General features: G+C 39.2%; 1 long non-coding RNA gene across 2 annotated transcripts in view; it reads left to right on the forward strand.

Annotated features, from left to right (window-relative positions):
- LOC103882384 overlaps positions 1-20,090 on the forward strand; it is a 176,375-nt gene that overhangs the window by 10,801 nt on the left and 145,484 nt on the right. For both annotated transcript variants that reach the window (XR_644190.4, XR_004181979.1), the window contains exon 2: positions 5,906-5,989. This is a non-coding gene — a long non-coding RNA (uncharacterized LOC103882384). The remainder of the gene's footprint in view (positions 1-5,905; positions 5,990-20,090) is intronic.

The following is a 20,090-nucleotide window of genomic DNA, read 5'->3' on the forward strand; positions in this document are numbered from 1 at the left end:
AAGGCAAGAGCATAATATATATTTGATTTGATGGCTTGCTCACTTGATTTATAACTTGTAAATATTTGGATATTTTGGTAGGTGGGCTTCCATTTCAAGCCCTTCAAATGTTAGAGGGGGGCCTGCAGATAAGAATAAGCCATATTTTATTCTGTTTTTTTTTAAAAACAGTTTTGTTGATATATAATTCACATATCATACAATTCATCCATTTAAAGTATACAATCCAATGGCTGTTAGTATGCTCCAGAGTTGTACAAACATCATCACAATCAATTTTAGAAAATTTTAATCACCCCAAAAAAGAAACTCCATGACTTTTACTAGTCATTTCCCATTTCTGACCCCCAAGCCCCCCACCTATCCTCTCACTCCTACCCCCAGGCAATTGCTTATCCACTTTCTGTCTCTATATGTTTGCCTATTCGGGACATTTAAAAAATTCCTCCTCTCATCGTCAAGACCATCGAGGCTAGGAAGAAACTGCATCAACTAACGAGCAAAATAACCAGTTAATATCATAATGGCAGGATCAAGTTCACACATAACAATCTTAACCTTAAATGTAAATGGACTAAATGCTCCAATTAAAGACACGAACTGGCAAACTGGATAAAGAGTCAAAGACCCATCAGTCCTGCTGTATTCAGAGACCCATCTCACCACGCAGAGACAGCCCTTAGGCTCAAAATAAAGGGATGGAGGAAGATTTACCAGCAAATGGAGAACAAAAAGCAGGGGGTTGCAATACCAGTCTCTGATAAAACAGACTTTAAACCATCAAAGATCAAAAGGGCAAAAGAAGGCCATTACACATAATGGTCAAGGGATCAATTCAACAGGAAGAGCTAACTATCCTAAATATATATGCACCCAATACAGGGCACCCAGATTTCATAAAAGCAAGTCCTTAGAGACTTACAAAGAGACCAGACTCCCATACGTAATGGGAGACTTCCAACCTCCACTGTCAACATTAGACAGATCCAACAAGACAGAAAGTTAACAAGGATATCAGGAATTGAACTCATCTGCAGCAAGCAGACCTATGAACATCTATAGAACTCTCCACCCCAAATCCAACAAGAATATACATTCTTCTCAGCACCCACATCGTACTTACTCCAAAATTGACCATATGGTGGAGTAAAGCACTCCTCAGCAAATGTGCAAGGAGCAGAAATTATAACAAACTGTCTCTCTCGAATACAGTGCAATCAAACTAGAACTCAGGACTAAGAAACTCAATCAAAACCCCGCTCAACTACATGGAAACTAGACAACAAGACCCAGGCTACTGGGTGCATGAGGCAGGAAATAAGATGTTCTTTGGAAACCAAGTAAGGAACAAAGATACAACATACAGAGATCTCTGGGACACATTTAAGCAGTGTGTAGAGGGAAATTTATAGCACTAAATGCCTAATAGCACAAAGAGAGAAACAGGAAGATCTAAAAATTGACACTCTAACATACATGAATTAAAGACTGAGAGAAGCAGAGCAAACACACATTCAGAAAGCTAGCAGAGGCAGAAATAACTAAGATCAGAGCAGAACTAAAGGAGATAGGAGCACAAAAAACCACTCAAAAATCAATGAATCAAGGAGTTGGTTTTTGAAAGATCAACAAAATTGACAGACCACTATGAGACTAGCAAAGAGAAGAAAAAGAGAGAAGAATCAAATGTGTAATTAAAATGATAAAGGGGATATCACCACTGACCCACAGAAATACAGACTATCATCAGAGAATACTATAAACACCTCTATGCAAATAAACTGGAAAACCTAGAAGAAATGGATAATTCCTGGACACTTACACTCTTCAAGACTAAACCAGGAAGAAGTTGAATCCCTGAATAGACCAATAGTAGGCTCTGAAATTGGGGGCAATAATTAATAGCCTACCAACCAAAAAAGTCAGGACCAGATAGTTCACAGCTGAATTCTACCAATTTATAAGGAGGAGGAGTTGGTACCATTCCTTCTGAAACTATTCCAATCAATAGAAAGAGTCCTCCTAACTCATTTTATGAGGCCAACATCATCCTGATACCAAAAGCCTGGCAGAGACACAACAAAAAAGAGAATTTTAGACCAATATCCCTGATGAACATCGATGCAAAATCCTCAATAAAATACTGGCAAACCAGTTCAACAACACATCAAAAAGCTTATCCACCATGATCCAAAGTGGGCTTCATCCCTGGGATGCAAGGCTACAGTTCAACATTAAGCAAATCAATAAACATAATCCAGCATATAAAGCAGAGACCAAAGACAAGAACCACATGATTATCTCAATAGATGCAAGAAAAGGCTTTTGACAAAGTCAACAGCCTTCATGCTAAAAGCAGCTCAATAAATTTGGTATTGATGGAGCATTACCTGCTAAAATAATAAGAGCTATTGCCAGCAAACCCACAGCCAACATCATACTGAATGGGCAAAAACTGGAAAAATTCCCTTTGAAAGCTGGCACAAGACAGGGGATGCCCTCTCTCCTGCTCTATTCAACATAGTGTTGGAAGTTCTGGCTAGGGCAATTAGGCAAGAGAAAGAAATCAGAAATTCAGTTAGGAAAAGAGAAGTCAAATTGTCCCTGCTGCAGATGACATGGTGTATATTTAGAAAACCCCAATGTCACCAGCCAAAATCATAATAAGCTGATAAAAGCAACTTCAACAAAGTCTCAGGATACAAAATTAATGTGCAAAAAATCACAAGCATTCTTATACACCAATAACAGACAAACACAGAGCCAAATCATGAATGAACTTCATTCACAATTGCTTCAAGAATCAAATACCTAGAGATCCAACTTACAAGGGATGTAAGGACCTCTTCAAGGAGGAACTACAAACCACTGCTCAGTGAAATAAAAGGGACACAAACAAATGGAAGAACATACCATGCTCATGGATAGGAAGAATCAATATCGTGAAAATGGCCATACTGCCCAAGGTAATTTATAGATTCAATGCCATCCCCATCAAGCTACCAATGAGTTTCTTCACAGAATTGGAAAAACTGCTTTAAGTTCATATGGAACCAAAAAGAGCGCATCTCCAAGACAATCCTAAGTCAAAAGAACAAAGCTGGAGGCATCAAACTACCTGACTTCAAACTACTGAAGGCTACAGTAAACCAAAACAGCACATGGTACTGGTACCAAAACAGAGATATAGACCAATGGACAAGACAGAGTCCTCAAATAAATACCACACATCTACAGCCATCTGATCTTTGACAAACCGAGAGAAACAAGAAATGGGGAAAAGGATTCCCTATTTAATACGTGGTGGAGAATGCAACCATAAGTGAAAGCTGAAACTGGATCCTTTCCTTACTCCCTTATACGAAAAGAATTAATTCAAGATGGATTAGAGGCTTAGAATGTTAGACCTAATACCATAAAATCCTAGGAGAAACCTAAGGTGGTACTCATTCAGGGACATAGGCATGGGCAAAAGACTTCATGTCCTAAAACACCAAAAAGCAACGGCAACTTAAAAGCTAAAATTGTGACAAATGGGATCTGAGTAAACTAAAGAGCTTCTGCACAGCAAAAAGAAACACCATCATCAGGTGAACAGGCAACCCACCACAGAATGGGAGAAATTTTTGCAGTCCCACTCACATCTGACAAAGGGCTAATATCCAGAACCTACAAAGAACTCAAACAAATGCAAAGGAAAAAACAAACAACCCCATAAAAGTGGGCAAAGGATATGAGAACAGAGAGATTTTCTCAAAGAGACATTCATACAGCCAACAGACATATGAAAAAAATGCTCATCATCACTGGCCATCAAGTAAAATCAAACCACAATGAGATACCATCTCACACCAGTTAGAATGGCGATCATTAAAAGTCAGGAAACAACAGGTGCTGGAGGGATGTGGAGAAATTGGAACACTTTTACACTGTTGGTGGGATTGTAGAAGCTAGTTCCAGCCATTATAGGCCAGTATGGCGATTCCTCAAGGATCTAGAACTAGATGTACCATATGACCCAACCATCCATTACAGGGATATACCCAAAGGATTATAAATTATGCTATAAAGACACATGCACACATTATGTTTTGTGCAGCACTATTCTAATAGCAAAGACTTGGAATCAGCAAATGTCCATCAGTGACAGGGTGGATTAAGAAAATATGGCACATATACACCATGGAGATACTATGCAGCCATAAAAGGATGAGTTTGCATCCTTTGTAGGGTTGCAGATGCAGCTGGAAACCATCATTCTTAGCAAACTATCACAGAACAGAAAACCAAACACGCATGTTCCTCACTCCTTGGGGTGGGAACTAGTGTGAATCCCACTTGGACTCAGGAAGGGGAACATCACACACAGGGGCCTATCATGGGGGGAGGGGGAGGGAGGGAGGGATTGCATTAGGAGTTATACCTGATGTAAATGACAGGTTGATGGAGTTACAGCAGACCAACATGGCACAAGGCCAATACATATGTAACAAACCTGCATGTTATGCACATGTACCCTAGCTTAAAATTATAATAACAATAAATAAATTAAAAAAAAAAAAAAAGTAAAAAAATTCCTCCTCTCTAGCTAGCAATTATATACCAGCACAACCAACTACTCCCCATTCCCCTTTCCCCACTAACCACCCAGGCTCCTGGTAGCCAGCATTCTACCTCTCCTCCTAGCGAGACTGGCTTTTTCAGATTGCCCATGTGAGTGAGACCATGCTGTATTTGCCTTTCTGTACCTGGCAGATTTCACTTCACATAATGTCCTCCAGGTTCATCCATGTTGTCGTATCATTCTAATTTTCATAAAAGAAAAAAAGAACACATTTTTTGCTTCCCACCTTGTTATAAACATAGAAAGTCTTCCCTGAAGTTGGTGACTCGCAGAAATATAGCTCCTGCTGTAGATGAGAAACACGGGGATCCTGGCTAATCATGGATGGGGTGGGCCATGTGCACTTTTGTCTTCCCCGACCTCTCTCTCTCTCTCTGGCTCCTGCCTGCCTTCTCCTGGTGTTCTTGCTTCTCTTCCACTTCTAAAGCCTGTATTCAGAATATTGTGCTGATATTAGCTAATAATGGTCCAAGGCTCCTCCCAGGAACACTCCTCAGATGGGCAAAGCCTCTGAGAATCTCACAACATTCTAAGCGCTGTGGCTTCATCTGTGGGGGAGGAGCATTTTGGGGTACACTTCAAGTTTTACCACAATTGGGGCTTCCAGCTTGTGGTTTTAAGCTTGTCCAGAAGAAATGTTTCTAACAGAAGAAGACTCTGTAGACGTTGAAGATACATAGAAGTGATATGGGGCCAGGTAGTGAGTGGCAAAACTCAGAAAGTTTTTAATTTTGCTCAGTGGTTCTAGGTTGAGCAGTATGGATTTTGTGGGCACCAGATTGCCTTGAAGCTTGTAATCATGCAGATTCCTTGGGCCCCTCCATGAACGTTCTGATTCAGTAGCAGATTTTTGGTCCTGGAGAGTGGATCAAAAAATAACATGTTTAATCAGTTCCTGTTGCAGGTGGTTCATGGAACCCCAGTGGAGAGCTCAGTCTCATGTTCAGGAGGAAGATACTGCTTACAGCCAAAGAATAGATTTGTAAAAGAAGGCAGAGGAGTCTTTTTTGGAGGTAGAAAGCCTAGTGATTGAGAACATGACATCTAGACCAAGACTGCTCAGGTTCAAATCCCACCTCCACTATTTACTAGTTGTATAACTTTGGGCAAGTTACCTAACCTTTCTAAACTGAGTTTCCTAATCTGTAAAATGGGGGTGATACTCAAATTCTTACAGGGTTGTTTTGAAGATCACATGAGTTAATCAATGTAAAGCACTTGGAACAGTGCCTGGCACTATTTGGTATTATTGTTTCCTATTATTATTCCTCCTCCATTTAGGTGAGAATTTGGTTGCAGTGGAGTTTCTTCAGAATACGGATTTTAGTGGATTTCTGAAGAAAAGGAGAAAACAACACTGAAAGAGTGAGTAAACATAAAATATAGGAAACTATTGAAGAATGAAAGTAATTATTCAGAGCAATCTACTTTCTTCAGCTGGTTGTGGGCCAGTAAAAACCAAATCCCCCTTAACCACCAAAAGCGTCCTTACCAGACCACGGTTACCTGCACTAATTACACAAACACGATGCTTCCTTTCTGCTTCCAGGCGGTGAGTCTTATTAATGCTATAGAGGGAATCTTCCAGAAAATGCCACATTTAACATCAGCACACCTGCTTTATACATCCTAAGCTCCAAATGGAGAAAACAAGCAAAAAAATTGATTTAAATTATGCAGGTGGATGGTAATTAAATATTGATATAATAATTATTAAATTATGCAGGTGTAGGATAGGTTTATGTGAAACTTCTGGAATCGCTGCAGGAGTGGTATAGACAATGAAAAACCCTGCATGGGGCTCCAAGCTGAAAGACAATGCTCTGAAGTTATGGTTGAACTGGGCAGCTGCTTAACTTTGCATTCATCTGCAGGTACACATCTCTCTGGATGAGTTCATTCAAACCAAGGGCAAAGCTTCCCCCAGATGGCCTCAGTGCATGGAGGAAAAAGCCACTCTTAACAGTCAGTCCTAAGAATTAAGAGAAAGCAATAGAAATGGAAACTGTGGAGAATCTCCCAGATAATCGTGTTTTCATTTAAAACTATAATCTTAAAAACCACCATCACCACAACAGCAATCTCTCTTTTGTCTGTAAAGTAACAATAATTATTTCGGAGCCAGAAAGAAATGGCTCTGACATGAACAAATGGTTAAGAGAAAAGCACGAGGAATGGTTTGAGGGGCTGTGAGGGGAGCCATCCAGGTCTGGACCAAAAATGGGTTTGTAGACAGTGTCAGGGATAGGCAGACGCATGATAGCTAGTTTGTTGGAGGAAAATTCTAGTTTTGAGGCAGTGAATTTTTATGTTTGACCATTTTGTCACTTGTGTCACTAAAAAGGAATGGGCCAGATGGTGGTCGCTAGTATGTTTTCCACAGTGTGGCGTCTGCAGAGGGGTTTACCCTAGTTGGCCATTAGCAATCAGTCTGAACAGCTTAAATGAGAGCCCAATGTTGAAAGGCAAGAAAGCCAAATGTGAAATGCCCTTGAATTTCAAATCTCTGATGAACTTAGATGTTTAGGTTTAAAAGCCACAGTTTTTAGGCAATGGAGAAGATGGCAACTTCAAGTATCTGTTTAAATAAGCCATTTTTTTTTTCTGTGTCTTCTTTCTCTTCATAAAATGAAATAAATCATGGTTAAGACAAAGACTTCTGATGTGTTGGCATTCAACATTTTGACTTTGGTTTTTCGAGTTTTGACTTTTTAAGGTTAGTCTAGAGCAACCTTGTCCACCCTGCGACCCAGGTAACACATGTGGCCCAGGACGGCTTTGAATGTGGCCCAACACAAATTTGTAAAATTTCTTAAAACATTGCCAGATTTTTTTTGGTGACTTGTTTTTTAAGCTCATCAGCTAGTGTTAGTGTATTTTATGTGTGGCCCAAGATGATTCTTCTTCTTCCGATGTGGCCCAGGGAAGCCAAAAGACTAGACACCCCTGGTCTAGAGGTTCTCAATTTGAGTGAGTTTCAGAACCAACTGTGGGGTTTGTTAAAAAACAGATTGCTGGGCCCCAGCCCTAGGATTTCTTATTTAGTAACAATTTGTGTGTCTAACAAGTTCCAGCGATGCCTCTGCCACTGATATGGGAACCACACACACTATGAAGACGACTGTTCTAAAACATTTTCTGGTTCAATTGTGCTCTTATTGTTTTTTTAAGCCATAAGTTTTCTTTCATGATGAAAGCCATAAACCTTTTTCTCAGAAAAAATATGCACAGGTAAACAGACACTTGTACTTTCAAGGGATTTATCTCTAGGAGATTCCAAGAATCTTTGCATAAAAGCCCCTGTCCTGTCTAGAGCAGGGGTTAGCAAATTTGTTTTATAAAGGTCCAGATAGCAAATATTTAGGTTTTGTGGGCCATAAGGCCTCTGCTATGACTTCAGTACTCAATTCTGGCATAGTAATGGGAAAGCAGCCATAGATAACACATAAAAGAACGGGCATGGTTGTGTTCCCAAAAACTTTATTTACAGAACAAGGTGGTGGGCAGTATTTGGCCCATGGATGTAGTTTGCCAATTCCTGGTCTACAGCATGGATTTCAGAATCAGATATACCTGGGTGATTAGCTGTGCAACCTTGGGGTCAACCCGTAACCTATTTAAGCTTTGTTTTCCTTGTATGTAAAATGAGGTGTAATGCTTCTTGCTATGAAGTGTTGTGTTGAGAATTAATGGAGATATCAACCCAAAGTTCCTAGCATTGCCCTCAAATAACATCATTTTGGTAGTTAATAATAGTAAGTAAATAAATGCTGGTGTGAAAGCCCTTCATGGGTCACACAAGATATAAGCCATACAACTTTAATTATTGCTATGATTATTAAGAAGAGAGGGTACATAAGAATTATCCAAGTACAAATGAAAAACTGGGAATGTGGCATTTTGTTCTAGAATTGTGGAATAAGAGGGATGGATGTCTAGTGAGGTCCTTTGTCTCCTAGCCAGCGTCTTTCTTTTCAAACCCATCCTGCCCACCGTACCACTGACATCTGAGCTCCTCCTAGATCCATATGCTTTTTAGATAAACTTTTTTTTTTCCTTGGAATGTTTTTTCTTCCCTGAACCCCCTTTTCCAGACTCTGTGTAGGTGTCATTTCTCAGAAAGTAGGTCTTATGGGACCATATTCTTTTCTCTTGTGACAGTTGTTAGACTTTTTATTTGCTTGAGTTCTGAATGTCTTCCCCATTAGAACTGTAAGCCCCTCAAGGTCTGGACCATGTTTGTTTTGGTGATCACTGGGTATCTGGAGTTTAGCACTGGGCTCGACGCTTAGTAGATGCTCAACTAATATTTAATGAATGAATGAACCAACTTTACCTAAGGCCTTTCTTGACTCAAAGCAAAATAATGACACTTTGCCTTTGGTGTCCTCTATCAGTGCTCCTGTCCCTCGGTAGCAGTGGGAAGGTGGGGGTGTGTAGGCAGGGAGCCTTCCTTCAAAGGTGGCTCTGGGATGTCTACTGCCTTTTTCTGTGTTTCATGATCAAGTTTCTCACCATAAACTTAGCTCTTTGGGACCTCTCCCACCTGTTATATCATAAAGCCGTATGTTGAACCCATTGAAGCAATGGCAGCAGACATGGGCTTAGTGTACACCTTCTCCAAAAGTAGTTGCCATTAATAGGGCACCCTGGGGATGCAAAGCCTCAACACCAGTGTGTAGCCCCGTAATGGTGGTCTTCTGGGCTGAGACACATGAATGGGTGGTTGCATTTCTGGAGAGGATCCATGTCTGGAATCCATCAAATCACAGCCCAGTGTGGGCTGTCTGCCCTAAGCAGCATCAGGGCAAATGTTTGGATCTGAGAGAGGCATTTGTTGTTTCTGCAGGAAAATCCCAGCTAATTCCCCAAACACATTGATATAAAATATATTTTTGTAAGGGACAATAATTCAGTAGCTGTTTTTTAAAAAAAAAACCCTGCCTAATGATTTAAGCTCTTAATGCTATTTATGGTGAAGAAAGAGAATGGTACAAAGAGTAATCATAGCTAACAAATGGCTGCATGTCTATTGGTGAACTCATGAGCTCCTCAACCGACTGGGATTGAGTAGAACCAAGACCCTTTATAAAGGGAAATAAGCTTAAAAATTAGTCACTGACAGAGAATGGAGGGGCATAACAAGAGATCTTGGTTGGCCATGTCCCATCTCCTAGATCCATCCGTGATATCAGCCATAGCATTGATGAATAGTGCTGTGCGCCCTGACAGGCATCTCCTTAAGTTCTATGCAGGCTTCCACCCACTTCTGTGCCTGATAGAGTTCTTTAAGGCTGTGGAAGCTCATTCAGGCAGTACATACAGACAGAGGAAAGGGAGGGGAGTTAACATCCCAGGGGCAACCCTCAACCAACAAGATATGGGAGCTAGTGCACATATGCTCCAGCCTTCTCTACTTTGAACAGATGATTCTGGGAGGCATTTTGCACGTTTCTCAGAGGTCCTAGAGGAGTTGAGCCCTTATTGCCTGCAACAGTGACCTTAGTAACCTACTTTGAGGAGTTTTCCTTTTCTCGGTCTCACTCTCTTCATTCCTTCACTGCTGTTTCCTGTTTGTTTGTTTATTTAGTGGGTTTTTTTCTATGATGGTGATGATGGGGCACCTCTCATATAAACTACCTGCCCTCAAGTTTTTTTCTTACCCTCAACTTTTGGAAAAACCTGAGCTAAGACAAAGGGTACATACACTAGGGATGCAATGATCTTTAAGTACATTTACATAAAGGATGATGACTTGCTATTTTTTTCCATTGAAGACAAAGGCAAAGAAAAATGGCCTTGAACTGAAACATGTGGGAATTAGAAGACATAGGCATCCACTTCCTTGGAAAGAAGGCTCTGAGCCAGCACTATCCAATGTGGTAGCCACCAGCCACTTGTGGCTATTGAGCACATGAATGTGGCTACGTGAGTGAGGCACTAAATTTTAATTTTAATTAACTGAAATAGCTACACATGACTAGTGGCTACTGAAATGGACAGCACAGCTTTAGATGTCAGAAATAATCTCCTTCCGAAGGTTTAAAAAATGAAGTTTGTGGCTGATGGCTACTCATTCCTTACCTAATATCTACTCTTCTTTCTAGCAGAATCCTGATTTTTTTTGGTGTGTTATTATGTCCAGTTAACAAATACAAGCAAAATCTGACTTCTCAGACAGCTATGGGTGGTCCTTCCCATCCCATGTGGAAGACAATGCCTGGAGCAGAGAAGGCATCTTGCTCTTTGCTCTCTCCTTATCTCTTTTCTTCCTGCTTGACCATATGTCATACTTGGAGATTCAGTAGTCATCTTACTGTCAGTAAGAAGAAAGCTGCATGTTAAGACTGGTGGAGCCGTAAGATGGAAGAAGCCTGAATCCTAGGGCCTTCCTTGATTTGCTGCATCTGCCGGGGTCTCCCTACTTTTGGACTCAGTGATGAGTTAGACAAATAAAACTCTAACCATTGATACTTGCATCAGAATGTATTATGACTGGCATAAATTATTTTGGACAGGTTCTGGTTGAAGGTGGGTTAACACTGCCATATTAAGCTTTCATATTGGGTTCAGAGGTAGCGAAACTGATTGAAAAATTCTGCATGAGTATTGCTTAGGAAACTTGGAAAATGAATATAGGTTACAGATGTAAACTAGAAAATGTGTCTTCTCTAGGCATTTACTTTCAAAATACCAACTATCAGATGCTGATAGAAGCACCTTGGAAAAATATAGGGCCTTTCCTCCTAAAGATTTATTTGCTGTCTCTAGATGGCTGAAAACATTTACTCTCAGAGAGTGAAAGACAGATTGGCACTGGTAGGACTAGAGGCCTCTGGGTGGGGCTAACATACTACACACTCTTGACACAGAACAGGGCCTAGGTCAGGAGATAACCAAAGCAGGATTTGGCATTGAACAGATAATCCCACACCCATTTCACCTCTAATTGTGATAGGTAGTCTTGCCAAAAAGTTGCATAGCTACCTTGTAATCCATTGCCAAGTATTTGGTGAATATTTGGGGGACCAAATGTATTTCTTCCTACCATATGGATCATAAACTAACCTTGATACACACTTCTGTCACAAGAAAAAAGATATTTCACTCTCCCAGACTTTCATTGAATAAAGAGATTTTTGAACTGAGCTCCTTAAAATATCAATGCTCCATATTACTCCCCAGATACAGATATAAATCTTTATAATGGTGCACTTTACAAGCAGCACTCTGGAGTCTTTTCTGATTGGTAATCACAGTGTTTCCTTATTAATACTGTAAAAAATGTAAAAGGCATAAACATTTTGCAATCTATCTGTTCTTTCTGTGCAGGCATACATCAGGGGCTGCTTTAAGCATTCCTAATGGCTCACCCATCACATTTTTTATGAGTTTATATGGGAAGAAAATTGTACCAGAAAACTGAATCCAATGACTGCCATTCTATGAATAAATTCTGTTATCTTTGATACTCTGCGTATAATAAAAACATACAAAAGTTAAATTTCAGCATCCTTGCAGAGTTATGTCAACTGTTTTTAATGTCAATAAGACATTGCTGTTTCAACCAATGTCTTTTCCCTCCAAAAAATACTGCTTGATTTTCAGGTTATGTTTTCATTAAAACAACTTGTTTTTAACAGCAAGATGCTGTGTATGTTTGCTAATTTATGTATACTACAAAGTCTGATCAAAATGAGGAGTTATAATTTTAAGACATGGAGCTCAGTAAAAATTCATCTTTACTTTGGATGAAAGATTAAAATAAAAGTCAGGTGTCCATAAAATGTGTTTTATGTAAGTTAGACCAGAAAATATCTTGGTAGAATAACTTTGATCAAGCAAATTATTATGTATTTTTGTATTTACATACATCTCCCCCTGTGATTAGAGGAGATATTTTATACTGTATGCTACAGGTATATTCTATGCGATTTTTATCCTTATGATCATCTATGAGTTTTTTTTTTCAAAAACTGCAATCATCTAAATACTTTAAAACAAGAGTAGATTCTCCTAAGCTATCCAATTTCCACATTTGCAAATTAATTCATGGTATTTCCTTTATATGATAACAAACTCTAAGGCTTTCCTTATTATATATGGGCAGCCTGAAGCTCAGAGAGTTCCCCCAAAGTGTTGACCCACAGATAACTGCCCATCCGAAGGTCTGTCATTTTCTTTTTGGGAGAACTTTTACCTCCACATGGTCCAACTTGTCTAAGCATCCATTTTCTTATTAATGGCCTAGCTGCCAAAACACAGGAAAACTGAAATTAAAATTCCTAAAATATTCAGGACTTTCAGAGCTCTGAAAACCCTCTGCTGCTTGGACTCCCATTCACCTAGTACGCCCTAATGGACCAAACATATAGGCTATAAACCAAAGAAAATATCCAAGTGTTTGCTGGTGACATGGACCCATCCTCTAGGTTTGTGTGTTCCTCCAGACTTGTTAATGATATTTGGGACCACAGGGTTCCTGCACTCTTTTAAGCTTTGTCTCAGGGGAGGGTTCTGCTGTATTCCCTGGCCTCAGGCCATCTTCAGCCCCTCAGCAAATAGGGAAAGGAGAAAATGAATTTGGGCAAAAGAACATTTTGAGGTTTACACAAAATTTATTTCTAAATCTAGTAGAGTCTACTTTATTTTTCCTCTCTTTTCTGGAAATAAGCAGGTAATTGAAATAAAAGTGTCTCCTTGGCCTAAATATGTGTCAAATGACCTCAATTCTCTATTTGCCTATAGAGATACCTTCCGATTCTGCCACAAGCACAGGTTTCCCAGAAACATGAAACTCATAGAAAAGAAAAGCAGGCTTCAGTAACAGGCCCCTGGGGAGGGCTGTGGAGTCTCATTAGACCTACCCTAACTTATTTTAGGGCGTTGACTAATTTATTTTCATGATGGGGCTAAAATATCTTTTCCGGAGCTACCAGGCCAGATGACTCCATCTGAGAAAATGAATGTTTTGTTTTCTTTTTAAAGTGTACATGAAGATGCTTATTTGTGAAGAAGCTTCCAGAGTTGGCATCCTTGGAGGTTAATCCTGATTAATAGGTGCTTAGCTATATCATTTTGGCTCTTACCTGAGGTTGAGGTTCTGGCCTCTAGCCACCCTGCAATTATCAACAAGTCTCAGGGCACACCTTGCGGGCACCCCCATATGTCTCAACTGGATGGAATAAACAACACCTTATAACCAGGAAATACCCATCAAGCATCTCATTTTCCAGAATTTCATGATACCCTCTCTCATTTTCCCATGCTCCTTGGTACTATAAAGAGGCTTTTTTTTTTTTTTTTTTTTAAAGTGATGTTTGCTAAGGTTTGTCCTTGCTCTGGGGTGATTGTCAGCATTAAGGAGGCAAAATTAATAATCGCTTCAGTATTTCTATCTGGGAGAAGTTAAGCCAACGTGTCATTAAAGTGCTCACACTTAGACACACATAGGGCAAATTGGGACTGGACTGTGGCTAATTTCTTCAGAGTTATGTCTTTATTATTTTAATTCCATAAGTAGGAAAAACTCTACACAATGTCCACACAAGCTTTTGGAAATTTGTCTATTTGGCATTCTCTTTAGATGCAAAACCAGTGAGAGTTTGATGCCTAAGGGTAAAAACAATGAGAACTTTCAAGGTAGCAGCACTATTAGTTATTATGAACTTCACTTGAAATCCCTGGTATGCAGATTTGCTCAGTTGGTGTTTCTTGTATAGACTAAGATCAAACAGGCAGTTGAAACAGTCAGAAGTCATTGAGCTTCTTGCTCCTGAGGAAACTCTTCTGTTTTCTCTCCGATTCACAAAATGACCTGAAAGGACTTTGAGGATTGGTTGCATTGTTAATAAATTAGAGCAGTTAAGTATTTACCAAGCACTTTCTTTGTGTAGAACACAGAGTTAGTTGCTGTGGAGATAAAGAAACTTTAGGATATAGGCTTTACTCCTAAAGAAATTCATGATCCATCTGGGGAGTTAGTGCCAGATTTCTCTCAGAAATCAGTGGCTTGGCATCTGACACGATTTTGAGAGACACCAAAAAGATTCCAAATATTTCACCTGTATGAACACCAAAGCCAACTCCAGCTCCAATTCCAACCACAACCACAACTCCAACCCCAATTTCAATTCCAACTCCACCAACAAAGACAGATCTCTCATATGGGTTACCTTGAACATGATAGGTATTTTGATGCATTCTTTGTATATGTGATATTATATAAACAAGGGGTCTGCTTATACCTTGTTTTATCTTTTTTATTTTGCCACTTCATGTACAAGCTCCAGGCTTGCACAGGCTGGGGTTGAGATGGATGACCACTCAAGGCACTAAACTGCTGCCTCAGATTTGAATGATATGTTTTCAAAGCCGCCCAGAGACCTTTCTCCCATGGCTTCTGCATGTTTTGGAAATCTGATAATGCTGTGACTAGAAAGGAATCCTAAAGTAACATCCTGGGATACCACAGTGCCCCATTTCCTCAGTCCTCAAGAGGCCTCCTATCACCCTGCTGTAGTTAAAGAATAAAAAATTATTTAATATTATTTCAACACACTTCTCCTGGGTCTGCAGCTTATTTATCGGATGGGCTTCAAGATTCCACTCTCCCTAAGATCTCTCAGATTGCAAGGCTTTGTAGTAGCTCAGAAAGGGACAGAATTCTTTCCAGTCAAGAGCTGACTTAGACTTCCACTGAATTCCAGGTTTCTAATTGTACAGCTATGAGGAACTACCAGGAACTCCTGACTGCCCATCTGTGAAGTGTCAGCACAGGTTTAGAGGGTTAATTCTCCAAACATCTTTAAGCCAAGACTACTGTCACGTTCATTTAACCAGGCTTTCCCCAAACAACAGATTGTTTTAGGAATAGAATTTGTAAAGTATGCTCAGAATTATTTTTTTACTGGGGAGGGAAAAGCTACATAAATTTGTGCCAAAGAAGATCTTACTTTTGAAACTCTCTTTCATTCTTATTGTTACTACTAAAATGTGGGCAAAGAGTATTTATTTGTGTGGCATGTAAGAGGAAGCACCCCAAAAGTTGGGCTTTTAAAAGTCATAATAGTTAAATAGGAAGGGGGAAAATGTATGAAAAGTGCCATGTGAAATTCAACCAATATTTGAACCAACACTCAACTCCTGACTGCCCATCTCTGAAGTGTCAGCACAGGTTTAGAGGGTTAATTCTCCAAACGTCTTTAAGTCAAGACTACTGGCATGTTCTTTTTACTTGGCTTTCCCAGCAAAACAGATTTCACTAATCAATCAATATTTGGTTGAATGCTACATGGCACTTTTCATACATTTCCCCTCTTCCTACATAACTCCCTAAACCAAAATTAAAAGTTCCATTTAGATTGAGTAACTGAGGCTTAGATAACTTGTCCAACTTCATGTATCAGCCTCTCATGTTTCTCCCACTAACCCTGTGCTCCTTTTAAACTTGTTTTTGACAAATCTAGGAAACCTTAGACATTAGTAGAGTACTTTATATGAAAAGAAAAATTACAGTCCAAAAACAGGTAGCATCTTTTTCTCACGTTCTCTTTCTCATTTAGCACCATTAAGAAATATGGTATAAATGTCCTAGAAAAAATTAGGGGGATATGTTCAAGACAGCAGGACACAACACTAGGTATTTATGCCCACTATAATGAATCAATACATCAACTGCAGAAGAGATCCAACATAAATGTTAATACAGGCATACCTCAGAGATCTTGTAGGTTCAGTTCCAGACCTCTGCAGTAAAGCAAATATCACAATAAAGCTAATCACACATTTTTATTTTTGGCTTCCCAGTATATATAAAAGCGATGTTAACACTACACTACAGTCTAAGTGTGCAATATAACATGTCTGAAAAATGTACATAACTTAATTAAGAATACTTTGTTGCTAAAAAATGCTGATGATCATCTGAGCCTTCAGCAAGTTGTAATCTTTTTTGCTGGTGGAGGGTCTTGCATAGATGTTGATGACGACTGATTGCAGGGTGGTGGTTGCTGAAAGCTGGGGTGGCTGAGGCAATTTCTTAAAATAAGACAATAATAAAGTGTTCTGCATTCATTGACTCTCTTTTCAGGAAATATTTCTCTACAGCATGTGATGCTATTTGTTTGCATTTTACCCACAGTACAACTTCTTTCAAAATTGTAGTCAATCCTCTTATAACTTGCTGCTGCTTTATCAATTACATTTATATAATATTCTAAATACTTTGTTGTCATTTCAACAATGTTCACCGCATTTTCAGCAGGAGTAGATTCCATCTCAAGAAACGATTTTCTTTGCTTATTCATAGACACAATTCTTTGTATGTGAAAATATTATGAGATTGCACCAATTCAGTTACATCTTCAGGTTCCACTGCTGATTCTACTTATCTTGCTAATTCTATCACATTTGTACTTCCTCCACTGAAGTCTTGAGTCCTCAAAGTCATTCATGAAAGTTGGAATCAACTTCTTCCAAATCCCTGTGAATGTTGATATTTTGACATCTTTCCATGAATCATGAATATTACTAATGGCATCTAGAATGGTGAATTATTTCCAGTAGGTTTTCAATGTACTTTACCCAGATCTATCAGAGGAATCACTATTTATGGAAGGTACAGCCTTATGAAATGTATTTCTTAAATGATAAGCCATGAGAGTCAAGTTTCTCCTTGATCTATGGGCTGCAGAATGGATATTGTGTTATCTGGCATGAAAACAATATTCATCTCCTTGTACATCTCCATTAGAGCTCTTGGTTGACCAGGTGCATTGTTAATAAGCAGTATTATTTTGAAAGGAATCTTTTTCTGAGCAATAGGTTTCAATAGCAGCTTAAAATATTCAGTAAACCATGCTACAAATAGATATGCTGTCATCTAGGCTTTGTTGTTCCATTTACAGAGTATAGGCAGAGTAGATTTAGCGTAATTTTTAAGGGCCCTAGGATTTTTGGAATGATAAGTCAGCATTGGCTTCAACTTAAAGCCACTGGCTGCAGTAGCCCCTAACAAGAGAGTCAGTCTGTCTTTTGAAGCTTTGAAGCCAGGCCTTAACTTCTCCTCTCTAGCTATGGAAGTCCTAGATGTCATCTTCTTCCAATAGAAGTCTGTTTTATCTACATTGAAAAATCTGTTGTTTAATGTAGCCACTTTCATCAGTGATTTTAGCTAGATCTTCTGGATAACTTGCTACAGCGTCTCCATCAGCATTTGCTGTTTCGCCTTGCACTTTATTGTTGTGGAGATGGCCTTTCCTTAAACTTCATGAACCAATCTCTGTTAGCTTCTGCCTTTTCTTCTGCAGCTTCCTGACCTCTCTCTGCCTTCATAAATTTAAGAGATTCTACTCTATTATTTAGGACTTTGCTCTGGATTAGGCTTTGGCTTGGGGAATGTTGTGGCTAGTTTGATCTTCTATACAGACCACTAAAACTTTTTCCAGATCAGTAATAAGGCTGATTCACTTTCTTACCATTTGTGTACTCACTGGAGTAGCACTTTTTTTTCCTTCAAGAACTTTTAGTTTGCTTTTGCAACTTGGCTAACTCTTTGGCACAAGAAGTCTAGCTTTTGGTCTATCTTGGCTTTCATTATGTCTTCCTTACTAAACTTAATCATTTCTAGCTTTTAATTTAAAGTGAGAGATACGCGACTCTTCCTTTCATTTGAACACTTAGAGGCCATTGTAGGGTTATTAACTGGGTTAGTTTCAATGTTGTGTCTCAGGGAATAGGGAGGCCTGAAAAGAGGGAGAGAGAAGGAGGGGAACGGCTTGTTGGTGGAGCAGTCAGAACATATACAATACTTATTGATTAAGTTCACCATCTTATATGGACACAGCTCATGGCATCCCAAAACAATTACAGTGTAACATCAAAGGCCACTGATTACAGTCATAATAACAGATATCATAATAATTAAAATGTTTGAAATATTGTGAGAGTTACAAAAATGTGACACAGAGACACGAAGTAAGCTCATGCTGTTGGAAAAAATGGTACTGACAGACTTGTTCAACATAGGGTTGTCAAAAATTTTCAATTTGTAAAAACTGCAATATCTATAAAGTGCAATAAAATGAGATATGACTCTATTAATATTGCCAGAAAAACAAGATTCTTTGTTCCCTGGTAGAACTGTGAGAAGCACTGACGGCTTTAGCTAAGTATTGTTGCCAGGGTCAGTCGTGTCATTTGGCAAAGAGGCAGTGACTAGAGTTGATTAGTTGTAGCTAACCAGTTGTATGTTGTTAAACTAGGGGAAGGGTTAGGGGAGGGGGTATGCTGGAGAGCCTGATTCATAGCACTTGCCAAAATATAACTACTCCAAGTCTAATTTCAAGCTACCAATGGTTTAACAATGGCTCACAAAATTCCTCAAAATTGTATAATTGGCTTTCATAAGCTAATATGACCTAGCTCTATCATACCACCACAGCTGTTTTCTGAAAATCAATGCCCCAGTTTTCTGGTAAAAGATATCCCAGGAAACCTTCCTTCCTGTGCTTGCCCAGGATTTCCCAGGTGGGCTTGCGTCATAGGGGTGATGCTGGTCCTATCATCACATTTTCCTTCATCACATTATAGTGACTGGTGATTCAGGAAAACCCCCTCTCAAGTGTGCAGAACTTTGTATGAGAAAATAAGAGTGAAAATGCTAATAAAAATCAAGGATGCCAACTTATTGGGAAGCTCTCGGTGAAAAACAGATTAGAAATAATGCCCAAAGAGCATATAGTTTCAATTTATTCATTGTATACTAAATGCAATTAAATGAAGTCTTATATCTTGGGACAAAACAAGAGCAAGGGCATTTTAAATTGGGCACATTTTGGTCGTTAAACAGGCAGGTACGCTGATGGAGGTAAGGAAGTCCTTTAACTCATCTCCATGACCAGCATCACTAGGAAGAAGAAAGGCTAGGATCACATCAAAGAATATGTTCAGATATGGCCAGCAAAAGCCTTGGCTATATTGCTGTGGCTATTTCTCCTTTCTTTGGTGTCCTGGGAAGCTTGGTCGAGGCATGGTGAAATTTTCTTCTTTGACTAAGTTTGCAGAATCATAAGATGAAATGTTTAGAAGGGCATTTAGGTGAATGCATAAATATCCTCAACATCCCTGACAAACAATCATTTACTTAGTCTTGAAGGCCTCCGTTAAAAGGGGGTACTTAGCTTCCTGATGCTTCTGTTTGCATTTCTAGGTGATTCTGTTTGTTGGAAAATTTCTCCTCAGGCAAAGTAGGATCTTCATTTCTGCAGCTGATCTTTTGGTTTTTCTCTGGACACATAGGATCTAGGATGGACACACAACTTTACAATTAGTCAGATGCATTTTAATTCAATTCTACAAACATTTCCTGAGTCCTTATCATGGCCAGAATACAAAGATGCATTAGTTTAGTTTCCATTCTTGAGAAGCTCATGGTTTGGCAACTTAGAAAGTTTCACGCACAGAT

The sequence above is a fragment of the Papio anubis genome, chromosome 2 (genome assembly GCF_008728515.1).
Source record: "Papio anubis isolate 15944 chromosome 2, Panubis1.0, whole genome shotgun sequence".
Classification (NCBI taxonomy): Eukaryota; Metazoa; Chordata; class Mammalia; order Primates; family Cercopithecidae; genus Papio; species Papio anubis.